Source organism: Ursus americanus, chromosome 26, assembly GCF_024610735.1.
Source record: "Ursus americanus isolate L20-20 chromosome 26, mUrsAme1.1.p, whole genome shotgun sequence".
NCBI lineage: Eukaryota > Metazoa > Chordata > Mammalia > Carnivora > Ursidae > Ursus > Ursus americanus.
Genome location: NC_142152.1, coordinates 31,527,265 through 31,540,741, shown reverse-complemented (window position 1 = coordinate 31,540,741; position 13,477 = coordinate 31,527,265).

The following is a 13,477-nucleotide window of genomic DNA, read 5'->3' as shown; positions in this document are numbered from 1 at the left end:
AGGAAGATTACATGGTGGAAAGTTTCCGTTCTCTTCAAATTAATCTATAAATTCAGTGTATTTTCAATAACTAGAATAGTTGAATTTGACATTCATCAGGAAGAACAGCCCCCCAAAATATTTGAGAAAGAATAGTAATAAGGACAGTCTTGCCCTACAAGATATCAAAAATGTACACCGAAGCTATATAATTAAAACAAGGTGGTACTACAATAGGTGCACAAAGTAGTTTGGTGGAATAGAATAGAAAAGCCAGAAATGGCTACACATATGTGATGATCTAACACATAATAAACATGGTGCTACCTCCCTATACGGCCCAACCTGTTCTTTCTGAAGTCATTCCAATCTCAGAAAATGGTACATCCATCCTCCGGTTGCTTAGACCAAAAGACTTATGTATATGCTTATCTCCTCTTTCTCAAGTATAGCCATCCAAATTCATTAGCAAATCCTGTGTTGGTTCTACCTCAAAAATAGATCCAAAATCCACCTCTACCAAACTACTTTGCCCCAACTATCCTTATCTCTTGTATCAATCACAGCTTTAGGCTCCTGGAGCTTTGCGTTAGTCTTTGTCCCTTTATTGACACTACTCAACACAGCAGCCAAGGTGATTCTTTCAAGATATCCTAAGTCAGATCATGTCACTTCTTTCCTCAAAACCCCTCCAGTGTTGGCCATCTCACTCAGATTTAAAAGCCAGAGTTCTTAACGCTGTCTCATAAGGCCCCCTCACCCACCTCATTAGATAAGATTTGATTTTATCTAATGCCACCTTACATTGGCTCATTGTACTCAAGTCACATGGGCTTCTGTGCTATTCCTTGAATGGACCAAACACGGTCCCGTATCAGGTTATTTGCACTTACTCATTTCTCTATCAGGAAGGCTCTTTTCCCAGATGTCCATGTGAATTGCTTCCTCTCTTCCTTCATGTTCCACATCAAATGTTATTAGAATGATCATTCCTGACCACTGAAACTAATTACATAATTTCCCCAGTGCAAAATGAAAATGCAGGGTTCTTTGTTATTGGAATTTCAAGACAACAGAGCATTACAACATTCAACATTTGGAAAGGTTCAAAGGTAATGCATATTTTTCTATCACTTTATCAACTGTACATTAAGCCACTGACACAAAAGGAAGACCACTAATTTTTGTTTATATAAAACATAAACATAATTTAAAATAGTTTTATGTTTCTGTTACATACAGTAAGACTCTCTATGATCATGTTGTTTCAATCTCCTTTATAATTTGTCTACACAATGTTTCACAAGCTATGAAGCAATAACTATTAGAAAAATAATGATGTTCAAAAATTGTATAAGCTGGTGTCAATGATTTAACAGTATACTTCCTAAGCTTTCTTAAAGGTGCCTTGTGTTCCAAGGCTAAAACCCCTCAATTTATGATTACAGAGTTGAGAGCCAGCCCATGTTTTCTTCCTACCACAGAATATTTTGTTTCTGACACTTTCTGAAATCCATGCTTAACCCATCCCATTTTTTATTTGTTTGTTATTGTTATTCCAGAAGGCCAATCCCATGGTTCTGTGTAACCAGTCAGGACTTTCATTCTGTGGCACAGATTTTCACGTAGATGTATTACCATTGTGTGTGACATTGTTTAAAACAATCTTTATTCTTCACGTCTGATGACAACCACCACAACGATGTGATGATAAGTATTATATAATCCCTTTGAAGATGCTGGTCTTCTTTTTGATCTCCCAGTTCCTTGGAACCTAATTCAAGTTTACTTATTGTCTAACAAAGAAATCAATCAATGCCATTGAATTATTTAATTATTTTAATTAAATCCTTTTTTCATTTAATTCCTGTTTTGAGAAGGATTATTAATTAGCCAAATGATTGCTTTTGGGGGGACTATTGCACAACTCTTTTTTTTTTTTTTTTATTCACTTGAGAGAGAGAGTACACAGAGGCAGAGGGAGAGGGAGAAGCAGACCCCCCCGCTGAGCAGGGAGCCCGATGTGGTACTCAGTCCCAGGACCCTGGGATCATGACCTGAGCTGAAGGCAGACGCTCAACCACCAAGCCACCCAAGCACCCCGTTGCACAACTCTTTTGTGAAATGAGCATATTGCATACGTGCCTTCTTAATTGCCTACTTACTTTCTGCAGCAATGTTATAATGTTAACACTGCTTTTCTTACAGATAAATTTTAGAATCTAGAGTTTTCCTCCTTCTGTCTAGTCTCTGCTTGTTTCTCTACTTTTAGGTTAATACTGTAAATTATTGTTCACATTTGTTGAAGTTTTAATTTAAAATTTTTTCCCCAGTCTTGCTCAGGAGGAAAGAGGAAATACCTCAAATAACTCTTTGAATAATGATTTAAATGGACCTATTTCTCTTGAAGTCTTCCAAGAGTCCTGTCATTGTGTCAACCCTGCTAGAATGTGGATCAACATAAATTATAAAATATTCATAGTGTTTGCTTTCCACAATTAGATTTTTATTTATGGGACTGTGTATTAGCTGATATTTAAAAATTAATAGAAAAGGATAGAAAATTTCAACAACAAAAGTCAATTTGATGGAAAGAATATGTATTAAGATGTGCCAAAGTTCAGGGGCACCTGAGTGGCTCAGTTGGTTAAGTGTCTGAATCTTGATTTTGGCACAGGTCATAATCTTGGGGTCATGAGGGGCTCCTGGGTAGCTCAGTCGGTTAGGTGTCTGCCTTTGGCTCAGGTCGTGATCCCAGGGTCCTGGGATCTTACATCGGGCTCCCTGCTCATCAGAGAGCCTGCTTCTTCTCCCTCTGCTGCTCCCCCTGCTTGTACTCTCTCTCTCTCTGTCAAATAAATAAATAAAATCTTTAAAAGATAGTAATAATAATCTTGAGATCATGAGATTGAGCCCCGCATTGGGCTCTGTACTCAGTGTGAAGTCTGCTTGAGGATTCTCTCTCTTTCTCTGCTTCTGCCCTTCCCCCTGCTCTCTTTCTCTCTAAAATAAATGAATAAATCTTAAAAAAAAAAAAAAAAAAGATGTGCCAATGTTCAAAACGCTTCATTGTGACCTTTAAAAAATTTTTTTCAGTGCATAATAAACTAGTTGACTGTCCTTTGAACAAAGCCAGTTACTCTTAAGAATGAGGTTTTTATTCTAAGCATTCATAGAAGATTCTCTACAGACTTTAATGTGCATCACGAACAGACTAAAGATATTGTCACATGTATTTTTATCAATCAGAGATCAAAATAACAATATTTCTAAATCAGCAGTTTGTAATCTTTTTATTATCTCTCAAACACCTCTCATGAACAGCATGCCTTGAAAGATTATGTGAACCAAACTGTTAATATTAATTATCAATTTATTTGTCAATGCTTATGAATCAAGTTTTTGTATTAGAATTTTCTGATTAATTCCCCACAAGATAGTAATTAATTAATTATAACTTTATAGTGGAGAAACCTGGTAGGCACCGGCTTACCTGAGTAACCAAAATTAATATAACCAATAACAGAACAAATAGATATCATCTGCCTCTGGATATGATGTACTGAGACAGACACAACATTGCTTTTTGTATTCCTGCCAACAACATATAACATGAATCTAGTAATGAGGAAAAACATCAGACAAACCCAACTGAAGAACATTCTACAAAATAATCTGCCTTCTTCAAAATATCAAAATGATGGAGGATAAAGAGAGACCCAGAAACTTTTCCAGATGAAAAGACATAGAAACTAAAATGTAACATGTGAATGGAATCCTGGACCAGATCTTAAAATTTTAAAAAGGTTTCCTGTAAAGAACATTAATTGGACAAAGGCAACATTTGCATAAGGTTTGTAGATTAAACAATGGTACTATATCGATGTTAATTTGCTCCCACTTCCCCCTCTGTTTTCAGTAGACCCTTCAGGACTGTAACAGAACAGGCAGGGTCTCTCTCTATGCTCTTGCCCTTGCCCAGTAGACCACTGAGGCTTGTTGCTCTTAACTTTGTGGTGGGACTGGAAAGATGTTCTTGGTCCTTTTGTCCAACCTCTCAGGCTCAGGCAGCTCTGAGGCTGGGCCTGGGCAGTTAGGCTTTTTTTTGCACTCCTGCCCTCTCCCCAGGACAGTCAAATGCTACCTAGTATCTCTGTGTGGTCTTTCTGGGGAAGTTTTCTGTTCCCAGCCCAGCAGTCTCAGACTTCTGCTTTGTGTTGGTATTTCTACGGTATTCCTGGGCCCAAGATGATTTCCTGCTCCTCCCTAAGGACTGATGGATTTTGTAACTACCCCTCCCCTATCAGCACTGGATCTTTGTCTGAATCCCACCGTCCATGTAAGTGGGCAGAGTTCTCCCCCAGAAGCAGGGGACCACCAGGCAGGCCTGTGTGCCTGCACCACGAAGGGGCCATTCTCTGTTTTCCTGCTCTGCCCTTGCTCTGATTTCTTTCTCACAAAAGCCCTCGAGGAGCTTAGAGCTGCTGGGGAGACCAACATAAATGACTTATACAAGTAGATATAAAATTACAACCTTGATAAGTCATAAGAAAGAGACACCCAATGTTATAAGAGTGTATAAGAAGAGTAGCCTCTTCAGGAAGGATTGGCTCAGCAATGGTGACTGACTACCGAATTTGCTGAAGGGCCCAGAGAAAGGCCACACTCCAGGGCCTGAGGATCAGCATATAAATAGTCCCCACAGCAGGGTAATAGGGCATGTTCTAGGAAACAAAAGAAAACAAGACCAGGGTGGCAGGAAGCTCGAGTGAGCAGGAAGAAGGTGTGAAATGAAGATGGAGAGACAGGAGCCAGGCCAAGGTGGGCTTCTTGGCCTGGTTAAGGATTTAGTCTATATTTTAAGCAATGGGAAGCCACTGGAGAATTTCTAGGGTGGGTGTTGGTAGGGGGAGTAACCGTAATTTGATTGCAAAAAATAATCTTTAAGCAACATACAGTTGAGATCCTACAATGTTTGTATTTTACATATTTAAAGTCTTTAAGTTCTTGAAGATAAACCAGACTGTACCAGAAGGGACCACAAAGAGTAAATAACGTTGGAAGTACTTCAGTGATATGCCAATATTTTGTATTTAGTTATAGAATGGGCTTGGCAAGTGACCTCTCTACACTGTATTGGATGGATATAAGTTGTAATTCGAAAGAAATTTTAAATGAACTTATTTAGTCACATGGCATTATACTGCAAAATAAATTATGAACAAATCTGTATTCAGAAACATTTATTACAAGTATATTTAGTTTTAGAGGGCTACAAAATATGTAAAGCAGATATTTGTTGAATGCTCATAGGGTGCATAGAACAAAATAAAAATAACAAAATATAAAGATATTGCTTATAGGGAGTGTTTTATTTATTGATTAAAATACTTTCCTAGTATAGTAAAGCCTGTGACTTTGAAATATATGTGGTATGTTACTACTGTCTTGTCTTTTTTACATTTTGGCTTTATCTTCTTTTAGCTCCAATTATCATATCTCCTTTTTCTGGAACTGTACTATCTACAACTAGACTGTGGTTGCCTCTCCAGGAAATATCCTCCTACATCAAAATCAGCTTAACAATTATCTTTTCATAAATACTTTGTACCTAAGTTCATTTATTTATTTTTTTTGCACAACCAATAGTAAATCTACTTTTGTCTCTTATCTTTCCTACATAATTTTTTTAAAAATACAGTAGATGTTAATGATCAATAGAATTCAAAAAAGTCTCTTGATAAAAGCATGTTTACTCTATAATTATTTTGTAATTTTTAAGATATGGTATTTAGTTGTATTAAAATGTGTGTATATATTTATATTTAATTCACTTGTTTATATATTTTTTCACTTGTTTTTAAAGGTACTTATGTCTTTATCTTGTTTTCTTCTTCCGAACATAAATTTTTCAAAGCACAGACTTCAGGTTCATTTTCCTTGAATACTCCTCCATAGTACCAACCCCAGTGATTCACACGTGGGCGCTCAATTTATGTTTAGGAATGATTATGGTGGTGGTTCTTAACCTTTTTCTTCGGTGGCATGCTTTCGAATAGTAGAAGTTTTGGTGATCTATTTGAAGGCATTATAAACATGAAGCAGCTTGAAACAAGTCAACAATAATTACACAGTAATCACTACTACAGTATATAATAACATCTTTCAGTATTTGTGCAAGCATCTTATGGCCTTAAAGGTGTTCTATTAAAAGTTCATTGAGTAAAACTGTCTCATTTTTTCTTTATTAGACTGATGGTAAGATATGTTTCTTACTTCCTACTGGTAGCTAGTTATACAACTCTGTATTGAGGACCACAGAATGCTTGACCTGTAACAACTCCATCCAAACCTCTGCACTAAGGGACTTGACTAATTCTAGTATAACTTTAGTAGCTTAAGGTCATGATCCTAGAATTATCCCAGCTCCCTTAAAATGCCTGCCTGAGAAAGCTCAGTGCTGCCAGCAGAATTTACCATTTGTTCCAGCTTAAACCTTGTAAGAGGGCTGTGAACTTCCTCTTAGAGCAGTTACTTTAGAAAGCTTGCAGTTATAAATCTGTTTTCTGCCCTTCGAGATGTAAATCTATCACCTGAAACTATTTCCTGAAGGACTGGAGCGCTGTCTCTTTGAAATGCAAACCTTCAGGGAGAAAACTCTCACCCTCAGTCCCTGCATCTGCATAAACAAACAATTTCCTAACATTCAACAGGATAAGTGCTAAATGGAGGATAAGGGCCTAACTTTGGTGTCTGCCTTGCTTCAACGTGTACCACTGCCTCCTGTCATAAAGATAATTTATTTCTCCTCCAGATAAGCTTCAATTAACAAATCCAGGTGTTCTAGTCACATGGACTAATGCCTCTTAACAGCCTGCCTTTTCCTTAGCACACCCAGCCTTTAAAATATCTCTATCCTTTTGTTTCAGGGAAGATGAGTTCAATGACCACTGGACCCGCTTCCCTATTGCAATAGTATTACGGAATAAAATCTGTCCTCAGAAAGTGTCTAGCTTTGTCTCTGACAATAATATGTTGCACTGCCTAAGTCAATATTCTCAGTTGCTGCAGAAATATATTTTACATGTTGATCATAGTTTGATAGCATTTGAGCTCAGGAAGTGAGCGCTTGGCTGCTGCAGGCTGGATCGATGTTGGGGAACAATGTTCCATCTGCACATCTTGTTTGCAGAAGCACTGACTGCCTTTGCTCCAGACTATCTTCTCCAGGATGTTTGAACAACCTTGGAAGACAAAGATAGTATCTCCCTCTGGAACAAAAAGCAGGTTTATTTATTGTCCCGCAGAATAAAGATGATGCCTCCCTTGTTGTCAAGAGTCAAAGAGCCTTACTGCCCATTATAAAAGACTTAGGTTCTCTGGCCTTGGCTGAAATTCCTTTCCTTAATGAAACTCACTGTGTGTATAATTACCATCTGGCCCTCTTTGCGTTACTCTGTGGGAATTGGGGCTCAGGGAGCCCATGCCCCAGAGATCACAGAAGAAGCTGGATGATGCAACCCGGAAGTGTGGGCATTAACTCCAGCTCCCCAAGAGGTAAACTTTGGCCAATGGGAGAGGAGGGAGCTGGACAAATAAATCATCCCTCCTTCCTCTTTCTTCTACATTTTTTAAATCCTGTTTTTTAGAAAAAAATTAATATCCTATTATGGGAAATTTCCAGTGGAGCCAAAATTTACTTGAAAACCTAATTTTCATGGTTCTACAATATTTTTCATATGGGCTGAATCTATTTACTTAAAGTTTTCTCTATGTTTCTCTGTTAGGTTTCCTTAATTTTATTGTTCTAAATTATGCCATAGTAAATATTTTGGTACGTGTGTCTTGATCTGCATTTTTTATTATTACACTATGACAGGTAACTAGCTGAGAAATTAGTCAAAGGATAAGAACATTTTCTTAAATTCAATTAGCCAACTTATAATAGTACATCATTAGTTTTTGATGTAGTGTTCAATGATTCATTAGTTGTGTATAACACCCAGTGCTCATCAGATCACGTGCCCTCCTTACTGTTCTTCACCCAGTTACCCCATTCCCCACCCCCTTCCCTTCTATAACCCTCAGTTTGTTTCCTGTAGTCAAGAGTCTTTCATGGTTTGTCTCCCTCTCTGATTTCTTCCCATTCAGTTTTCCTTCCCTTCTGCTATGGTCCTCTGCACTATTTCTTATACTCCACATATGAGTAAAACCATATGATAATTGTCTTTCTCTGATTGACTTATTTCACTCAGCATAATACCACCCAGTTCCATCCATGCTGATGCAAATGGTAGGTAATAATCCTTTCTGATGGCTGAGTAATATTCCATCGTATATATGAACTATATCTTCTCTATCCATTCATCTATTGAAGGACATCTCATCTCCTTCCACAGTTTGGCTATTGTGGACATTGCTGCTATGAACATTGGGGTGCATGTCCCCCTTCTTTTCACTGTGTATGTATCTTTGGGATAACTACCCAGTAGTGTAATTGCTGGATCATAGGGTAGTTCTATTTTTAACTTTTTGAGGAACCTCCATACTGTCTTCCAGAGTGGCTATACCAGCTTGCATTCCCACCAACAGTTTAAGAGGGTCCCCCTTCCTCTACATCCTTGCCAACATTTGTTGTTTCCTGCCTTGTTAATTTTTGCCATTCTAACTGGTATAAGGTGGTATCTCAATGTGGTTTTGATTTGAATTTCCCTGATGGCTAGTGACGTGGAACATTTTTCCACGTGTCTATTGGCCATTGGTATGTCTTCTTTGGAGAAGTGTCTATTCATGTCTTCTGCCCATTTCTTGACTGGATTATTTGGTTTTTGGGTGTTGAGTTTGAGAAGTTCTTTATAGATCTTGGATACCAGCCCTTTATCTGTTATGTCATTTGCAGATATCTTCTCCCATTCTGTAGGCTGCCTTTTAATTTTGTTGACTGTATCCTTTGCCATGCAAAAGCTTTTTATCTTGATGAAGTCCCAATAGTTCATTTTTGCTTTTGTTTCCCTTGCCTTTAGAGATGTGTCTTTCAAGAAGTTGCTGCAGCTAAGGTCAAAGAGGTTATTGCCTGTGTTCTCCTCCAGGATGTCTGTTTTTGTAACAGTACTATGCTGTCTTGATGATCACAGCTTTGTAATAGAGCTTGAAGTCAGGCGTTGTGATGCCCCCAGCTTTGGGTTTTTGTTTTGTTTTTGTTTTTTTTTTCAAAATTCCCCTGGCTGTTCGGATAAGAACATTTCAAGGCTCAAGATGCCCAAACTGCTTCTAGAAAAATTTCTTGAAAAGAGAGTGGCATAATCAAATCCATGATTTTTATAGATAACTTGGGCTGCAGAATCTAGGGAATGGATCATTAGAATTTGAACTGAGCTATGGCAATGGATATTGAGACAGTATGGATGTAGAGATGGGGATGGAGTTTAGGAATATTTCTAAAATAGAGTCAAACGGAGTTGGTAACTGGATATGGAAGGTGGGAAACAGTGAAGAACCAAAGACAACTGCCTAGCTTTCCAACCTGCCTACATGGAGGAATACTGATGTTAATATGAAAAAAGAAAATGGCAAGGTGTGTAGAAATGTAGAAGACAACTTGGTTTGAGACTTCTTTTACTTAAATCATATACCAGTTTTTAGAGGCTTTAGGTGAAATCTAACAGGTACTTGAAAATATGATTACTAATGGACAGCATCTGTTGCTTTGGTCTGGCTGGCATCTGGGGCTAGCTTTAGAATTTTTTTTCAGAGGAGGGTATTTGGGTGGCAATCTGGTTAGAAGAAGTTTTGTCTTAAAGCTGCATTTATTTAGCAAACACCTGTTAATTTTCGAAAGCTTAGATTGCATGTGTATTTAGTTATGTAAAAGATGGTTGGGCAATACTGAAGCATCCAAGTCACTGGGTAGCCACTGCTGGCTTCCATTCCTTCTTATTCTGGTAATACACTTCAGTTTTCCTTCAGAGTATCACCCCTCTGCCACTCTCCCTTCCTGGGTTTTAGTCATCTGGCACTACCCTATGGATCCAAAGGTGGGTTCATATCTAAACTCAGCCAGTCAGAGCCAATGGGGCTGAAGTCTAGGAGTTTCCAATGGAACTGCTGAGAGGAAAATAAAGAAAAAGCTCTTTCCATAGGGACTTTCTAAGGGAATATGTCGTAGAATTGGAGATGTTGGCAACTAGTTTTCTTGTCTACCAATGGAGTCAGCCCAAAGGAAAATAGAACTGATGACCTGATTCTGAAAACCTCACTTGAGTCCTAGGATGCCAGTTCTAGGTTTCAATCCTATGCAGCATTAAAAATTCCCTTTTTATCTTAAGCCATTTTGAGTGGGTTTCTGTCACATACAACCAAAGAAGTCCTGACTAATACAGTATGGGGGATCAGAAAAATGTTCAATTTTTCAGAAGTTTCAACTATTCAAGAAGAAACTAAGAGGGGGTGCCCAAGTGCCTCAGTCAGTTGAGCAATGGACTCTTGATTTCAGCTTAAGTTGTGATCTCAGTGTCAGGGGGATGGAGCCCAGGATGTGGCTCTGCACTGAGCATGGAGCCTGCTTAAGTTCTCTCTCCCTTTCCCTCTGCTCCTTGCCCTCCCACCCCCCATTCTCAATCTCTTAAAAAAAAAAAAAAAGATAAAACCAAAAGGAATCCTCTTGTGACTAAACAAGTATTCTCTTTTATATTTAGTGGCTGACAAGTGTGTATGGGATACCGTCTATTGTGCCAGGCACTGTGTTAGGCTCTGTACATAAAACAGGTTAATTAAAGGTATAGTTAAATAAATTTATGGACAGCTTATTAAAATACCACTACAATTTATAAATTGAATTAACTAGCTAGAATTAATATCATGAATTTTGGCTTTTATATTTTATATGCTTTGCCTTGTATTTCTTTTGCAGATCTGAGGCTAACCAAAATCAGTGGCAACTAAATAATGTTATTTACTTGAATTTTAGAAATATTTCAAATGTTTGGAATATAAAACTCCATATTAGGAACTCGAGTTTCATGATATAGGTTACCAAAGGGTATTGGAGCTTTTATTTAAAATGTGTCACAAATGTCCACCTGTTCATGTATAGAATTTTGAGGTTCTTTCTCCTGCATCCTTATTTGCACTATTTTCAAAGGTTACTGATCTAGTAATAAAAGCTTGATTAAACTTTCTGATGTGATGTTAGTAATAGCAGATTATATAACATTGTAGGGGAAGAACTAATCAGGTTTGTTTTTTTCTCTTGTAGCATTCACGAATGCTTCATTTTTTAGCCACCTTTGTGTCTTGGCTGTCTCTTTTGGTCTTTAGTTGTCAGTTGAGGATGCTTTAATTAAGCATGTTTTTGCTTCACTCTCCACCCTTGGGTCATTAAAAATTGTAACGGAAAATATGATAATGGAAAAATAAATTATTTAAATCTGTTATTAATATGAGTATTTCAATATGTATCATGGGATTCATAAGACATTGTACTGAAAAATCTGAAACGGAAAAGAGTATTTCTTATTCTTCACCATCCTACATCTCATAAAAATTACATGGAACTAGCAATTAATGTACCACAAATATATGGCAACAAAATATTTCATTCTTTCTAACTTCACTGCTTAAATTTAAATAATCAAAAAGTTTTTCTTTTTCTCACCATGGGTTGTCAGGGAACTCACTCACTAGAGTTAGCAAACATATTCTTAAGAAAAAGACAAACAGATACAGGTGTCAAAGAGAAATTGTATGTGCCTTTGTCCAGAGAACCTTTTTATGGCGTGAGAGCCACTTCTCAGGCCTGGGTTCTCATTTCTCTTCAGCAGGTGCTCAGTCTGAATTCCTCTTTTCACCTGAGATTGTTGTTATCCCCAAAGATAAGCTGTGGCGTGGGGCACATTTTCCCCAATCTTGCTAACCACCCCCTTCTAATTCTTAGCTGCTCCTGGAAATTAGGACAAGGGCCCTTTTCATTACAAAACTTTTACAGCTGATCACTCTGGGAATAACAAAAATAATAAGCTTGAGGACATCTGAGAGCTTAGAAACTGTTTAAGTCCTTACATTCCGTTTTTCCTGCATCATATTTCCTCACTCCCCTGTTTAGATGATCACATACAGGGAAATACAGTGGATTTGATTTTTACTTCCAGCCTCTCTGGTGGAGTTCACACCTTCGGTGTTTACTTTTCATGACATTTATGTAAATTCCTTGCTCTGAGATGGCCCTTCCCTTCTTATAGACTAGAAGTCACGATCAAAAGGTGGAAGGGTATCCTCTCCCCTCAAGTTGGTAATTTACATCTCTGAGGTTGTAGAGACTAGGTAACATCCATTCCAAGGTATGGGTATCATATAGGAAACAACACTTCTGTGCAGACACATTTCTTGAAAGGATGCAAGTTTATTCTAGTTTTTGTCAGATTTCCAAGTTTTGGTATTTTCCAGGGAAACCAAAACTGATTGTTTCGACATGGAGGACTCATATTAGTATTTTATGCGTATTTTCTTGTTGTAAACCTTGTGGCTATCATCCTGCACTTAAAACCTTTAAAAATATGGATTTCAGGGGCATCTGGGTGGCTCAGTGAGTTGGGCATCTCTTAGCTCAGCTCAGGTCTTGCCCTCAGGGGCCTGAGTTCAGGCCCCACATTGGGCTCCACACTGGGCATGAAGCTTACATTAAAAAAAAAAAAAAAATATATATATATATATATATATATGGATTTCTAATTATTTTTACAGGTATTGGTAAATCTTTGCATAATCCCGTGAGAAAGGCGGGCACTTAGAAAACTGAGTAGGAGCTGAACTGACATAGTGAGGAATTCATTGCTCCCAGTAATTTTTTGTTTCTGGCACGTTCTTCAGGATCACAATACTCAAGCCATCTTCACCACTACTACGATGCAAGAAATATCAACAGTTTATTGGTATTCGAAATACTAATTAAAAAAATAAATTCAGGCACCATAGCTATTTAAGAAATCGGACCTAGAGTGTCATTTTATGATCCATATCCTACTGTCCGCTTTAAGGTCGCCTGCGGAAATAAAATCTACACTTAGAAAGTTAGGTTTTATCCCCAATGTCTGGTATAGTGAGCAGTATGGAGCAGCAAGAAACACACACACACACACACACACACACACAGAGTTTCAGGTAAAAATTGAGATAAGCATCCTGGTGTTGATTCTCCCAGGCACAAACGTAGCCCTGGTCCGGACAGGGGCCTTTCCAGACAGACAGGCGCTTCCCGGTTTCCCAGCAGCAGGAGGCGGCGGGCGCGGGGTGGGGGGTGGTCGCCGAGGGTCCGCCAGAGGTCTGGGGGGGCTCAGTGAGGGCTCAGCGCGTGACAGCGGCTGGGGACGCCCGGCCGGGCTGGGGTGGCGACGGGGGGTAAGGGCCCACTCGCTGGAGGAGAGCTGGCGGGCCGTGGTCGCCTGCGGCTCCGGGCGCCCTCACGGTCCCCCACTGGGAAGGGCGGGGCGAAACGGGAGCGGGC